This window comes from Gopherus evgoodei, chromosome 8 (genome assembly GCF_007399415.2).
Source record: "Gopherus evgoodei ecotype Sinaloan lineage chromosome 8, rGopEvg1_v1.p, whole genome shotgun sequence".
In the NCBI taxonomy this organism is placed as follows: Eukaryota; Metazoa; Chordata; order Testudines; family Testudinidae; genus Gopherus; species Gopherus evgoodei.
Genome location: NC_044329.1, coordinates 79,589,539 through 79,602,100, shown reverse-complemented (window position 1 = coordinate 79,602,100; position 12,562 = coordinate 79,589,539). Strand labels below are relative to the sequence as shown.

The 12,562-nt window shown below is 41.1% G+C and overlaps 1 protein-coding gene across 8 annotated transcripts in view; it reads right to left on the bottom strand.

Annotated features, from left to right (window-relative positions):
- The window catches only part of TGFBR3 (transforming growth factor beta receptor 3), a 190,669-nt gene extending 180,749 nt beyond the window's left edge, over positions 1–9,920 (bottom strand). For 5 of the 8 annotated variants that reach the window (XM_030572820.1, XM_030572824.1, XM_030572825.1 and 2 more), the window contains exon 1: positions 9,712–9,919. The gene's annotated coding sequence lies outside the window, so the exon portion shown is untranslated. Of the gene's footprint in view, positions 1–9,711 lie in introns of all 8 variants that reach the window. The other 3 variants (XM_030572827.1, XM_030572830.1, XM_030572829.1) reach the window with 1 other exon arrangement.
- Between the last annotated feature and the right edge of the window lie 2,642 nt (positions 9,921–12,562).

Genomic DNA, 12,562 nt, shown 5'->3' with positions numbered 1-12,562 from the left:
AAATGGAGCTTCTGCTCCTATTGTCTCTGTGGACACATGATGTTGACATTCCTCCAGTCACACTGGGAGACTGAATTTACCCTCTGCTTCTCTTGCTTATGAAACTGGACACTTGAATAGCTGAAAGGACTCATATAAATATACCCTATGCAGCTGCAGAATGGCAGTGGAGTGTGCATTTGGAAGATGGTAAGATAGATGAAGGTGCTGGATGTTGAGGCTGGTGGCTGATGAGTAGTATCTGCCTCGTGTGATAGCTGCTGGCTGTGTTTGCAGAACATATGTTCGAGGAATGAGAGTGTCTTTCCAGAAGATGGGAGGACGAAGTGGGAAGACTTGCTGAACATTTTGAACAACCAGAGAGGCGGCCTCTGTGAAATGCCACAATTGATCAGGGACAGTGTCAGGGATGTATTATGTTTTTGAGGCTTAGGCAAACTTGTAAACGTATGCACTTTTGTATGGCTTTTATCATGATTTTTATCATACCATTCTACAAAGCTTAAAACCTCTGTAAAAGGATTTTAACAAGCTTCATGTGAGGAGGTTATCATCCTTCAGGGGTGTCTATTATAGCACAGGTGGATGTGTTACTTATTGGGCAAGGCTCCCGTGAAATTTTCAAAAAATGCCATGCCATTTTCAATAATTAAATAACCACACCAAGTTGAACATTATTTAATAAAAAAAAATGTTATTGGACATACACAAGAGTACAAAGTTAAACCCAGTGCAAAAGGTTAAAAAAAGTTCAGCATGCATTCAAATTAGTGTTTTTGTGGTTACAGATTTGTGTAGGTTTTGGAGTGTGGGTCAGAAATGTTCTATGCATCTTGGGATGTGGAACAGAGGTAGAAGGGCCTGAGTCCTGTGAATGAGAGAGTGAAGGGGGTTCTCCCAGTATGCACTGTTCTCCTTGTTATCTATCTGGTGACATGGAATTTTGAGGAGAGGGCCTGTTCCTTGAAGTTAAAGTGAAGGGTGTATCCTGGCATACAGAGTTCTGAGGGAGAGGGCTGCAAAATACGAATAGGTTGGGGTGGGGTCCTTCAGTATAATGACATTATACTCTCCATTAGGGTTGTCTGCCTCTCCATGATCCTCAGCAACTGTGCCTGCGAAGTACTAGCCAGTGCCCTGTCCTTTTTCTCCTCTAGCGTGCTTAAGGAAACCTTCCCTCTCTCTCTTTATATGTAGATTGGTCAGGTATTCACTCACTGATAGTACCCCTGTCCATGGTCATGCCAATGTATTAGGTGCTATGGAGGGAAAGAGGGGGAAAATAAGTTATTGTCCAAATTGTACTCTCTATGCCAACAGTGATAAAATGCTGCTTTTTCCCCAGTTTTGGAATCTCTTTCCTAAAGACTCTCCCCAGTCTTCAGTGAGCTTGGAGATGGTAAGATGTTTTCAGACATTCTTCCCTGTTTGTGTAGGACTGCTGGGCCTGTGGTGATGAGAGGTGGTTGGAGGATGGGTTAGGTCACCTGGAGGGAAGTTACTAATTGCATGTGCACCTTTGCAGACTGCCAGTGGCAGGGCAGAGAGGAAGACAGGCCAGCAGGGAGAGGCCATTAATTGCACATGTACCTCTGCAGCATGCTGGCAGGCTGGGGATTGAGTTTGAGGCAGGGGAGGGAGAGCAGCAGATGCAGGCTAGTAACTGCATGCACACCTTGGTAGCCTGTCTTTATTTTGAAGGATGTTACCCTGTGGCATATTCCCAAACAGCAGAAAATGATTTTGTTAAAAAAAAAAAAAAAAAAAAAAAAAGAGCAATGTGCAAACCGGGACAACATGCCATACTATTACTTGCCGGGGTGGTGCTCTGAGAGCTTGTGCAGAAGTGGAAAGGAACCTCAAGGTATACGAGCAATGCTGAGAAAGCTGCACTGCTGTGCAGTCAGCATGCCAAAACAGAGCACTATCGTTCTCTCTCTCAGACACCCGAGGATCAGCATGAAATGAAGCAAAAAATAAAAACAATTCCATAGTAACCCAATGAGGGGCATACTTGAATGCCTTAAAATCCCTTTCCTTTTTGAAATGTCTGTGTAACATGAGTTGGATGATTTACCTCAAAAGAACTCAAGTTTGCTCAAAGTTGAAGGAAGGCATTAATAAAACGGAGAGTCAGAAAAGTGTTTGTAGTGCTTTTTCTTTCCTGTGTCTGCTGCTACAAGAAGTGTGCCCTCCTTTCACTCTCATTTTTACCCACATGATGGTGCGCTCTTGAACAGAAGGAAGGGGAGGGCTGTTGACAGGAGAGAGATGGAGCAATAAGCACCATGGTAAATGCTGTGGGGGTGGGACCTGGTAAGACTGAGTGGTGGCTATGTTTGCATATTTCAGAGAAATAAACAGTACAGAGTTTTTAAACTCTCTGGCACAGCCCTCATTTTGAACATCAGGGATGTTGGAGATTAAAACCTGAGGAAGTGGAGGGAGGATAGCCCAACATGGTGGCATCCTGACAGTATCTCCCATATATACTCATTTATTAGCCCGTTCGTTTATAAGCCGACCCCCCAAAATAGATAGGTAAAAATAGCAAAAACTGTATGACCCTTTCATAAGCTGACCCTATATTTCAGGGGTTGGAAAACTTTGGCTCCGAGCTCGTCAGGGTAAAACACTGGCAGGTCGGGACGTTTTGTTTACTTGGAGCATCTGCAGGCAGCCATTCCCAGCAAATAGGAGCTGCAGGAAGTGGCATGCTACTTCCCACAGCTCCCGTTGGCTGGGAATGGTGAACTGCGGCCACAGGGAGCTGAGGAGCTCTATGCCTGCAGATGCTCCAGGTAAACAAAATGACAATGTATTAGATATCCAATTCAATGATTCCATAGAGTTTTAAATCATAAAAATTTGGTGTAGACCCATTTATAAGCTGACCCCGCTGTTTGATGCATCACTTTTTTACCAAAGATATTCAGCTTATGAACGAGTATATACGGTAAGTTGTTTAAATCAGCCGATACAGTTGTATTGTAATATAGCACATCACACTCATTGGAAGAGGTTTCCTCCCCAAACTGGGTTTCCACCTAAGATTCAGGTTGGTCCTCTGCTTGTGATTTTGAGCGGAGGACTTCTGGATCTCTGACTCGGGGTTCAGTGGGTCGATGAGATCCTGGATTTTAGGATAAATCCCTCTGGATCTGCATCTGCCAGGGTATCCTCAATGGAGTCCATAATATGCTGTGGTTCAGTGGTGGCATCTCTGTCAAAAATATGGTCCAGCTAATCATAGTAGCTGCAGATCACACAAGCTCTTCCAAAAACCTTATTATGTCCCTAATATTCTTACGACAGGACCACAAGAAGCACAGTGCATGGCTGCTGGATAATCAGTGTTTTACTTGATATGTGTGAATCTGCCATAAGCTGTAGTCACAAAGTGCCTCTTCTGGCTGTGGCCAACATTTTAACAGAGAAATAATATCTGGTCACAATAACCCAGGAGAACAGAGAGCACACAGGTAAAACAGATAGGCCAATCCAGGTAGCCAGCAAAGCAGTGTAGGATACCAGGGAGAGGATTTCCAGATGCAGAACAGTTGTTTCAGGATGGGGATGCAGCCAGACCTCTTTGTTGCTGGTAAACTCATCTCACAGTTTATTAAACCTCAAATAGTAAACCTGCTTCGAAAGTGGGTTTCTTATCATCTGGTGTTTTACCTTGTGATTCGCAACAAGAACTCCAGCACGTGGATGTAAGGCATTTTATCAGAAAGTAACTCAGGTCAATCTGCAACATCTTTCACATGTAGATAAACCCTTAGTCCCCTAGTCTACCTACCTGGCTCTTGACAAGAAGAATACAAGCAAATACATGGTATGTGTTAAGAATGTTGGACATTAAAGAAGAAGTTTTTATTGCCCTGATGTACACAAAGACGTCACTGATTTCATTGGGAAATGCATATGTATGCAGAGGAAGATATAGCATAAGCTTTAAATGAATTTCCATCATCTTTTCCTCATCATCATAAAAATTACTTCACAGTCTGCAGATCCCACTGTCTTTGCCTACAGAAAAACAATGTATGTTAGTCCTAAATTTAACCAGCTTCAGCTCATGACCTTTAGATAAGCCATTCTCCTGGAATCTAAACCAGTCTTTTCAAGGTCACAGAGGCACCCTTTTAAAATGGGAGTTGTCCCCCCGCAGTTGAATTTTCTCTCCATCTTGTGACATACTGTTACAATAACACAAAAACTAACTTGAGTCACCTGTATTACTTAAGTTAGACACTATTAAGAAATACTTATTGCAGTGAATGAATTTTGGCAATGGCAAAAAAAATAATTAAAAATGATCCATTTATAAGCACCAGTCACACCATGCACATGTGAAACAATACTGATATATCTCAGTTTCCCCACAAAAAAAACACTTATTTCTTTATAAATGCTGTCATAAACTAGCATACAACTTATCAATTAAAAAAAAGTTTCTCTCTCAGGACTATAAGAGTCTGCTCTGCTGAACTTTACAAATTGGAGACTTTGCATTCAGCAAAACCTAAGGACCTTGCTTACAATGACAAATGATGATTTAAGAAATTCTCTCTTTTGTCAAATTAGCAAACAAGAAATTCTGGGACGGAAAGAGACCAAGAAACTACTCCAATGTTCATCCCTCAAGGGACTTCCAGTGTTGTGTTCATTTGTTTCAATTTGGCTATGAACAAAGCTAATTGCTGCTGTCACAATACTGCTCTACTGGATAATCGCCACTTCTGTGTGATGGCTTTCCACAGTTATAGAATAAAAGCAATTTCCACTTTACTACTTCTTAGTGGATTAAGGTATGCTTAGCTATAAATATACTACTAAAGAAGTTGTTAAATGCTACTGCACATTTATTAAAGTCCAATACATATTAGAGCTATGGAAGAAATAATCCCATATTTATTGTATACATACATCCTTTAGAATTAAAGGTCCATATCAAAAATGCACTGGAAAGCTATTTCTAATCTAGAGCCCACAAAAAAAAAATTATACTCTGGATAAATTGTATGCACTTAGATAATTCATTTAAGATAAATATATATTTGGCAACCAAATTATCAAAGAAAACATTATAAAGTACTAGAAAAATATTTTTAAAAGCTCTAGTTAATTTCAGTTTTCTCCAAGTTTCACACACCCTACTGAAACAGTAATGGCTGAGTGTAGCATACACATGACCATCAAAAATAATGCTTTTTTTAGTAAGTACCTCATAGCACAGAAGAAACCAGCAAGCAGATCAGTACAGACCAAAATGGAAAATCATTTGTTTGACCTTTGATAAAATAAGCAAACCATGGGTCAAGGACATTAACAATTCCCTTAAATATGAAAGGGTGAACTTCCGTATCTAAAAATATTCCCTTCTGTAGCAAAAATCTTATGGCAATTTTAAACAGCAGGAATGGTTTTGAGGGAGCTTAAGTTCCCTGGTGATATACAGTAGAAATCCTGACAACTTTAGCTCCAACATTGTAGAAGTATGTTATACCATTGCCCAGGTTAAATGCATTTAACAATTTATCATAAAATCTCCCTCAACTTTAAATGCCTGAATACTAACTTTCAAATATTTTTAAAGAGCAATTTCACTTGTGCGTCTTAGGTAAACCCTAAAACATGGACTAAATTCAACTCTGGCACAATTTATGCAGGCATAACTCTCATTCAAATCAATGGTCGACATGCCAGCAATGCCAAGGCTGAATTTAAAGCACAGTGATAGAAAAGCACAACAAGTTAAAGTGCCTTAGCATCAAAGCCCTGCAATTTTATCTTGTGGACTACAGTTCACCTTTGAAGAAATACTATTAGACGCACAACCCCCAAATTTAACTAGTTGCAATTAGTTAGAAGAGCCTACATGAATAGTGTTTGGTGTTCCCCCTGCTGGTTTTCCACTTAACTTACAAACACTATTCCTCTGGGTATCACTTGATAATACTGATGTTTAAAGGATGTTTTCCATTTCCTTGTCATGCCAAAAGGGAAAATAAGATGAAGCCTATTTAGTTTAGAAAATAGATGATTAAGGGAGGTCAGGGGTGCAGGGAATACGATATAAGTCTATAAAATGAGTGGTGTGGAAAAAGTGAATAAGGATGTATTATTTACCCTTTCACATTATACCAAAGCTAGGGGTCACCTGATGAAATTAATAAGCAGTAAGTTCAATACAAACACGAGCTAGTGTTGAAAAATTACAATGCAGAACTACCTTGTGGCAATTATAACCATGGGAATGTTATGATGGCCAAAAGTATAATTGGATTCAAAAAAGAACAGGATAAGTTAATGAAGGATAGGTCCATCAACGGCTACTAGCCAAGATGATCAAGGTCACAACCCCATGCTCAGGCTGACCCTCCACTTCTGACTACCAGAAGTGGATTACTCCAAATTTCCCTGTTCTGTACACTCCCCTGAAGCTCTGGTACAGGCCACTGTCAGAGACAGGATACTAGGAAAGATGGACCATGGTCTAACCCACTATGGAAGTCTTTACATTCTTATTATGCTGAAGTTGTGTTTGTTAAAAGAAAGAGGCATGATCATTTAAAATACATTTTTATTCACATAATCTGACCGACTGTCTGAAGTTCTGGATACATGTCCAAAAGCTAAATAATCAAATGTGTATTAGCACAAGTGCCCAACATGAACCCCCTCCCAACTAGAACTCTCCGATCACCCATTAAACCCCACTTTTACAGAAAAAAGCCGGAGATAAAAGAAACTCTAAAGTGTGACCTCAAAGACCTCAAATTTGGGTTTGAGCAAACAACTGAGGGAAGCAAGTTCCAGAACTGAAGTCATTTAAGTGTAGTGCTAGAAGGGACCTCAAGAGGTCATCAAGTCCAGACCCCTGCACTGAGGACCTTCATTGAAACAAACAGTATACCTCCAAACCCCTCCTGATTAAACCAAGGAGTTTTCAGTTCATACACCTCAGCTGATTTCAACTGCAGCAGTATCTTCCAGAAAGAGGGTCAATCTCTCCAGTAGCCAGGATACAAACCATCTACCACTTTAGAGGTTAAATGAAAGTTGTTCTAAAGAATCCATTTTTCCATGAAAACTTTCATGGAAGTTCTTGCTGAGAACATCTTTATACAGCTCTAGTTAAAACCAATCAGTACCTGGAATTCAGTAGGTAAGATACTTTTTGCAATAAGGGCTACTAAAGAAATGAGAATATATACTTTGCATTAGTTTTAGTTACTGGGTAGTTCAACTTTTAAGATGTGCGTGTTTCATAAAAAGCAATCCTGAGCATTGCTGCTATCCGAGCCTTCAGACTCATCTTTAGACTAATCAGACCCTGAGGCTTTGGACATTAGTAACAAAAAGTGGGCACACTTCCTCCATGAAGGGAGCCAATTGTCATCTCCAGCCTTTCTTCTGCTATTTACACAGTCAATTAGCATTTTCGAGATCTTATCTAGTTTGAGTTTCAGCCAGCTTGCCCTGACATCCAAGCCTCAGCCCCAGCCACAAAGGTAAATAATATATGTTCAAACAGAGGTGGACAGGACTATTTATTTCTAAGTAGAAGGGGGGGGGGGAAATCAGACTATTTTCATTTTATTAAACAGATTACAATGACTATCTGCATGCAAGAAACAGGAGTCATATAAAAATATTTCTTAGTAAAACTAAATTATATTGATTGACACCTATTGGAGAATAAAATGATGCATAGAAAAGTTAAAATGAATTAATAATAATGATTTATAGAACTAATGTCACTCAGAATTATGTCATTTTGATCAATATCCTGGAGTTTACCATGGAAAGTAAACGCAAGGACAGAAAGAGGGAAAAAGGCAATGCGCACACATATGTGCCTTAAATAGGGGTGTTTCAAGCATAAGTTAACAACTTAGTCAGGATTTTTGCTATTTTGAGAACAATCACAACCTCCCTCAATGCCGCTCAATTTCGAGTGACATAACTTTGCAACTATACATGAAGCTGAGGTTGTGAAAGGTCCAATGTTTTTTTACTTATATTTAACTCTCCTTTAATTGCACACATTGCAGTACTTCGATTATTGTTATTCACAGAAATAGTAAATACTTACAAATCTGGAGTTACTGAATTGCAGTACTTTCACTGCAAAATATGCAGCAGTAAATCCCATGTGTCAACAACCAAAAAGCTATCTTTTTCTATACTGTATCAATGAAATTCTACTAAAATGACATACCACTGGTATTTGTTCTATCTTCCAATACACTAAACATTGTAAAATCATACACTGCAATACTACACTAGAAAGTTCATAAGCCAAATTCACTGCTGGCATGATGAAGTTCCAGTTTATATCAATAGTGAATTTGACTTGATGTCTTTATATACAGTCACTAATGGACTACAAACTTCTGTAGCTTTCTTTAACATATGGGCCTGAAAAACAAAAGAATTTGCATTAAAACACCTGTAGCATTTAATAGGAAAGCTGCCTGCCTCATAGTTCCAGTATTTTTTCAAATACAGTGCTTTACACTACCAACATTCCCTCATCTACAGGGGATTCTTTACAAACATTAATTAACTGAAATATTTATCATACCAGTGGACATTATTATCCTCTTTTTATGTATGGGAAAAGAAATACACAAACAAGTTAAATACATTCCCAAAGTCACTAAGTTACACACAGAACTGTAAACAAATCCCAAAAAATATTAAAAATAATAAAAAAATCTTTGCTACCAAAGTACAAGACCCAAGTTTGTGCTAAATATAAGGCCCCTAATTTGCTCTGTTATAGTGGTGCCACCCAATTAAAAACCAATAGGATGCACCAGTGTAAGTGATAAGCAGTCCCTACTGTTTAAAATAATGTTTTTGTTTATTAAAATCTAAACCTACCAAGATTCAAACCGTCATGGCGAACAAATCACGCCAATAACAATAGCAATGTTTGCACAACAGCAAAGAATGTGACAGAAGACAATATGCTCCAACTACAGTCAGTCTTTTCCTGAGTCCACAGCCTACATAGAAAATGTCAGAGGGCCAACTTAATTGTCAGAGCATAAAATTCTGCCGTTAATTACTCCCAGATTCCAACGAAGTCAAGTTCTTCTTCGGGAACAGCGAGCGTGACAGGGGTGTAACGGGGGAGACTGTGCCCTGTGACTCAGCTCCCATCAATGTTCCGCCACACCGCAGCTGAAGTGCGGAGACACCCAAACCCAGCGGAGACGGGCCCATGGGAGAGAGGGTGAACGCACTTGCGGTGAGCCTCCTCGGGACTACACGCGCGCTACTTCCTCCTCCCTTAGGATGATGCCGAGCGGGGCACCCCGAGGGCGCGCAGCTCCAAGCGCAGGGCGTGCGCCGGGCTCACCGCGGACAGGCCCCCAGCAGGGACCCCGCTCGGCCAGCCCGAAGGGCTGCGGCCAGCAAACACCCCGCTCGAGGCGGGGACGCCCCCGAAGTCCTGCTCGGGGGCGTGAGGTCAGCTGCTCACGGGCAGCGGCAGAGCCAGGAAAAGCGCCGAGCAGCCCAACGCCGCGAACACAGGCAGCAGGGAGGCTGCCAAACAAGCATCCCCAACAGCCCGCAAGCTCCTCACACACCCACACCCCCGCGCGAAGGGACCCCCTGCGCTGCCCCCGGGCTGCGGCTGAGGCAGCCCGGCCCCCCGCCCGGCCGGGGCAGCGGCTTTCCCAGACCTACCTCTCAGCGGGTCTGTCAACCCGGGACACCCCCCGGAGCAACTGCAGAGGAAACGGGCAAGAACTTTCCCTGCGCTCCAGGGCTGCAGCCCGGCTACGCCATCCGGAGCCAGCTGCCCCGGGCGGAACGGGCCGCGGCAGGGGCCGCGCCGAGGTGCCTGCGAGCGGGAGGAGGAGAAAAGCGCCCACCCGCTCCGCCAGAAACCTGCGATTCACCCCATCGGGCTGCGACTCTGAGCAAGTCGGAGCAACACGCACCGGGGCGGGGCCTGTTTCCCGGCCGCGTCAATCAGCGCCCAGCGACCCTGCTATTGGGCGGGGGCGGGGACTGCGCTGTGATGGGCCCACGGAGACTCCTCCTCCCTCCGGCCTTCTCGCTCTGCGCTCCTCCCCCCTCCCAGCGGATAGATGAGCCCCGAGCGCTTCTTCGCCCTTTTTCCCTGCCCCGGGGCGGGTCGTTTCCTCGTTGCAGCGGAGTGCGGGGCTGCGAGGACATGCACAGCGTGTTGCTTGGAGGACCAGTCCCTCCTTCCAGCGAGACACACTGGCCGCAGTTCGATTTGTACGTTTTACTTTGGTTTAAACCCCAGACACGTTATGCAACATTCCAGCTCAGTTTTTCCAGGACAAGTTTTGGATATTTTAACTTTGTCTTTTCAAGATCTGGGTAAAAGATTGCCAGATCTAGCTAATGGGGCCCAACCTTGCTAATTCTTCCTGTTAATAATGGACAAGTGTAGATGTAGGCACTCCTTTGAAATTAAAAAAAGAAAATCTAGTCATATTGCTGCAGCTGGATCCAGATTCTGTTGGTGGATCTTCCTGGATTTAGACAGTTCTTGGTTGCAGACTCTCAAATTCTACTGCCTAAATAGAAACTATTGCCACAGTTGCTGCATTTTATAAATCTGGACCCTACTGCACCCCAGTGCAATAGCGTTACCAAAAAAAAATTCAGATTCAGCATCTGTATCCTGATGGATTCTGCCAAATAGTACCATCATAAGACAGAGCAAGTGTTGCTTCTACTATTACACACACATGCAAGTGTTGTTTCTGCTATTACACGCACACACAAATTGGCTCCAACACATCCTAATACTGCAAAATCTCAGTTTTGCTGTTGTATCTTGATGCAGCTGGCTAATTTTGGGCGGCATAACCCTGAATTTTACTGACAAAACCTTTTCTGACATATGCATCTTGTCCTAATCCACTGTAATAACTCAGATCCCAAAGTATCATGGTGCAATTTAGGATGATATAGGAATTATAAAGTCACAAAGTGATTGGCTGGGATGTCCTAAGGGCACTTTTACATCCATGTTAGGTCACTAAATTTTCTATGAAGCGTATTGACTGATCCACTAGAAGATTAATTTTTGTAGTAAACGGGCTGAATATTTGTTTTCTATGCTAATACTGTAGGCAAACATTTAACAGGACATTTAAATGTCATGTACATTATAACTCTGTAGGGAAAACGTAACAGTGGTAATAGCTAGAAGAAGGAAAATAATTTGAAAAGGAGAAGATGGTTGGTTGCTATTGTGCTCTGTAAGTTAGATGTGCAAATCTGTGCCAAGTTCTTTGTTTTATAGGTGGAAGTCTCCCTCCTGCTTACAACAACCTTCAAACTGACTCATATTAATACAATGAATTGGGTATTTTCATTATGCAGAACAGTAGAAGAGAATGATAGTCAGAAGTGGAGTGGGCTAACTGTAATTGTATTGGACTGGAAGGCACGACACTTGGCTCTGTCAAGAACTCACTGCATGACCTTCAGTAAGTGACATAACCTGCCTGGGCCTAATTCATCCTTGTTGTAACTCAGCAGAAGTTAAGGGCAGAGTTGTTTGGGAACAAGTATTTCCGTTCTGTGGAGAATTCTGACACTTTGGTGAAGAATTGTTCCCAACTGTAATGAAAAGCCAAAATTTTGAAACTTCCTGCAAAACAAAACAAAAAAGAAATTTGATTTGCAACCATCTAAATGTTTTGTTTAGATAATATCAAATAGTTTTATTTTTAAAAATGTTTCATTTTGTTAAGGTAAAAACATATTTCAATATAATTAAAATGTTTTGTCTTGACTATGGTTTCAATTAATTTCACTTAGACTTTCACAACATTAAAATATGATTATACATATTAACAGTGTGTACATATATTATAATTAATATTTTAATATATAAAAATCTAAACTATGAAAACAGTAGTTGAAACAAACCATTATTGAAACCCTTATTGAAACTAAATATTTTGATGTTATCAAAACAAAGACATTTAAATCATTTGTTTTGACATTTTCCTGTCATTTTTTAAAATTAATATTGTTCCTGCAAAACATTTTGATTGTTGACAGCTGCATTTCTTTTATGAAAAACTGTTCTGTAAAAAAAAAATTCAGCCACCTCTAGGTAAGGGTTCATAATAGATGAATCCTTTAAGCCTCATTTTACCAATCTGTAAACTGGGTTTGATAATACTAACCTCTCTGACAATTAATTATTATGAGAATTAATTATTAAGGCATTTTTTTGGTCTGTAAAGGCTGCTTTATGGTGCTCAAGTGTCCATTCCCCAATTTCCCCTTTAAAAATAATCACCATACTTAGCACATATAGTGCCCTCAAATTTTAACAAATTAAGGGCCTGCTCCTCCTCCCCCTGACGTAGTTGACAAAACTCCCATTAACTTTAGGGAGCACAAAACTGAGCCGGGTTCCTGACAACACCCAAGTAAGTAAATATCATCATTTTCAATGTACCTCTGGCGAAACTAAGCTACAGAGAGGTGAGTGGCATTTTAGGATGCTTTTAGATAGGTTTATCTATTTAATCTATTT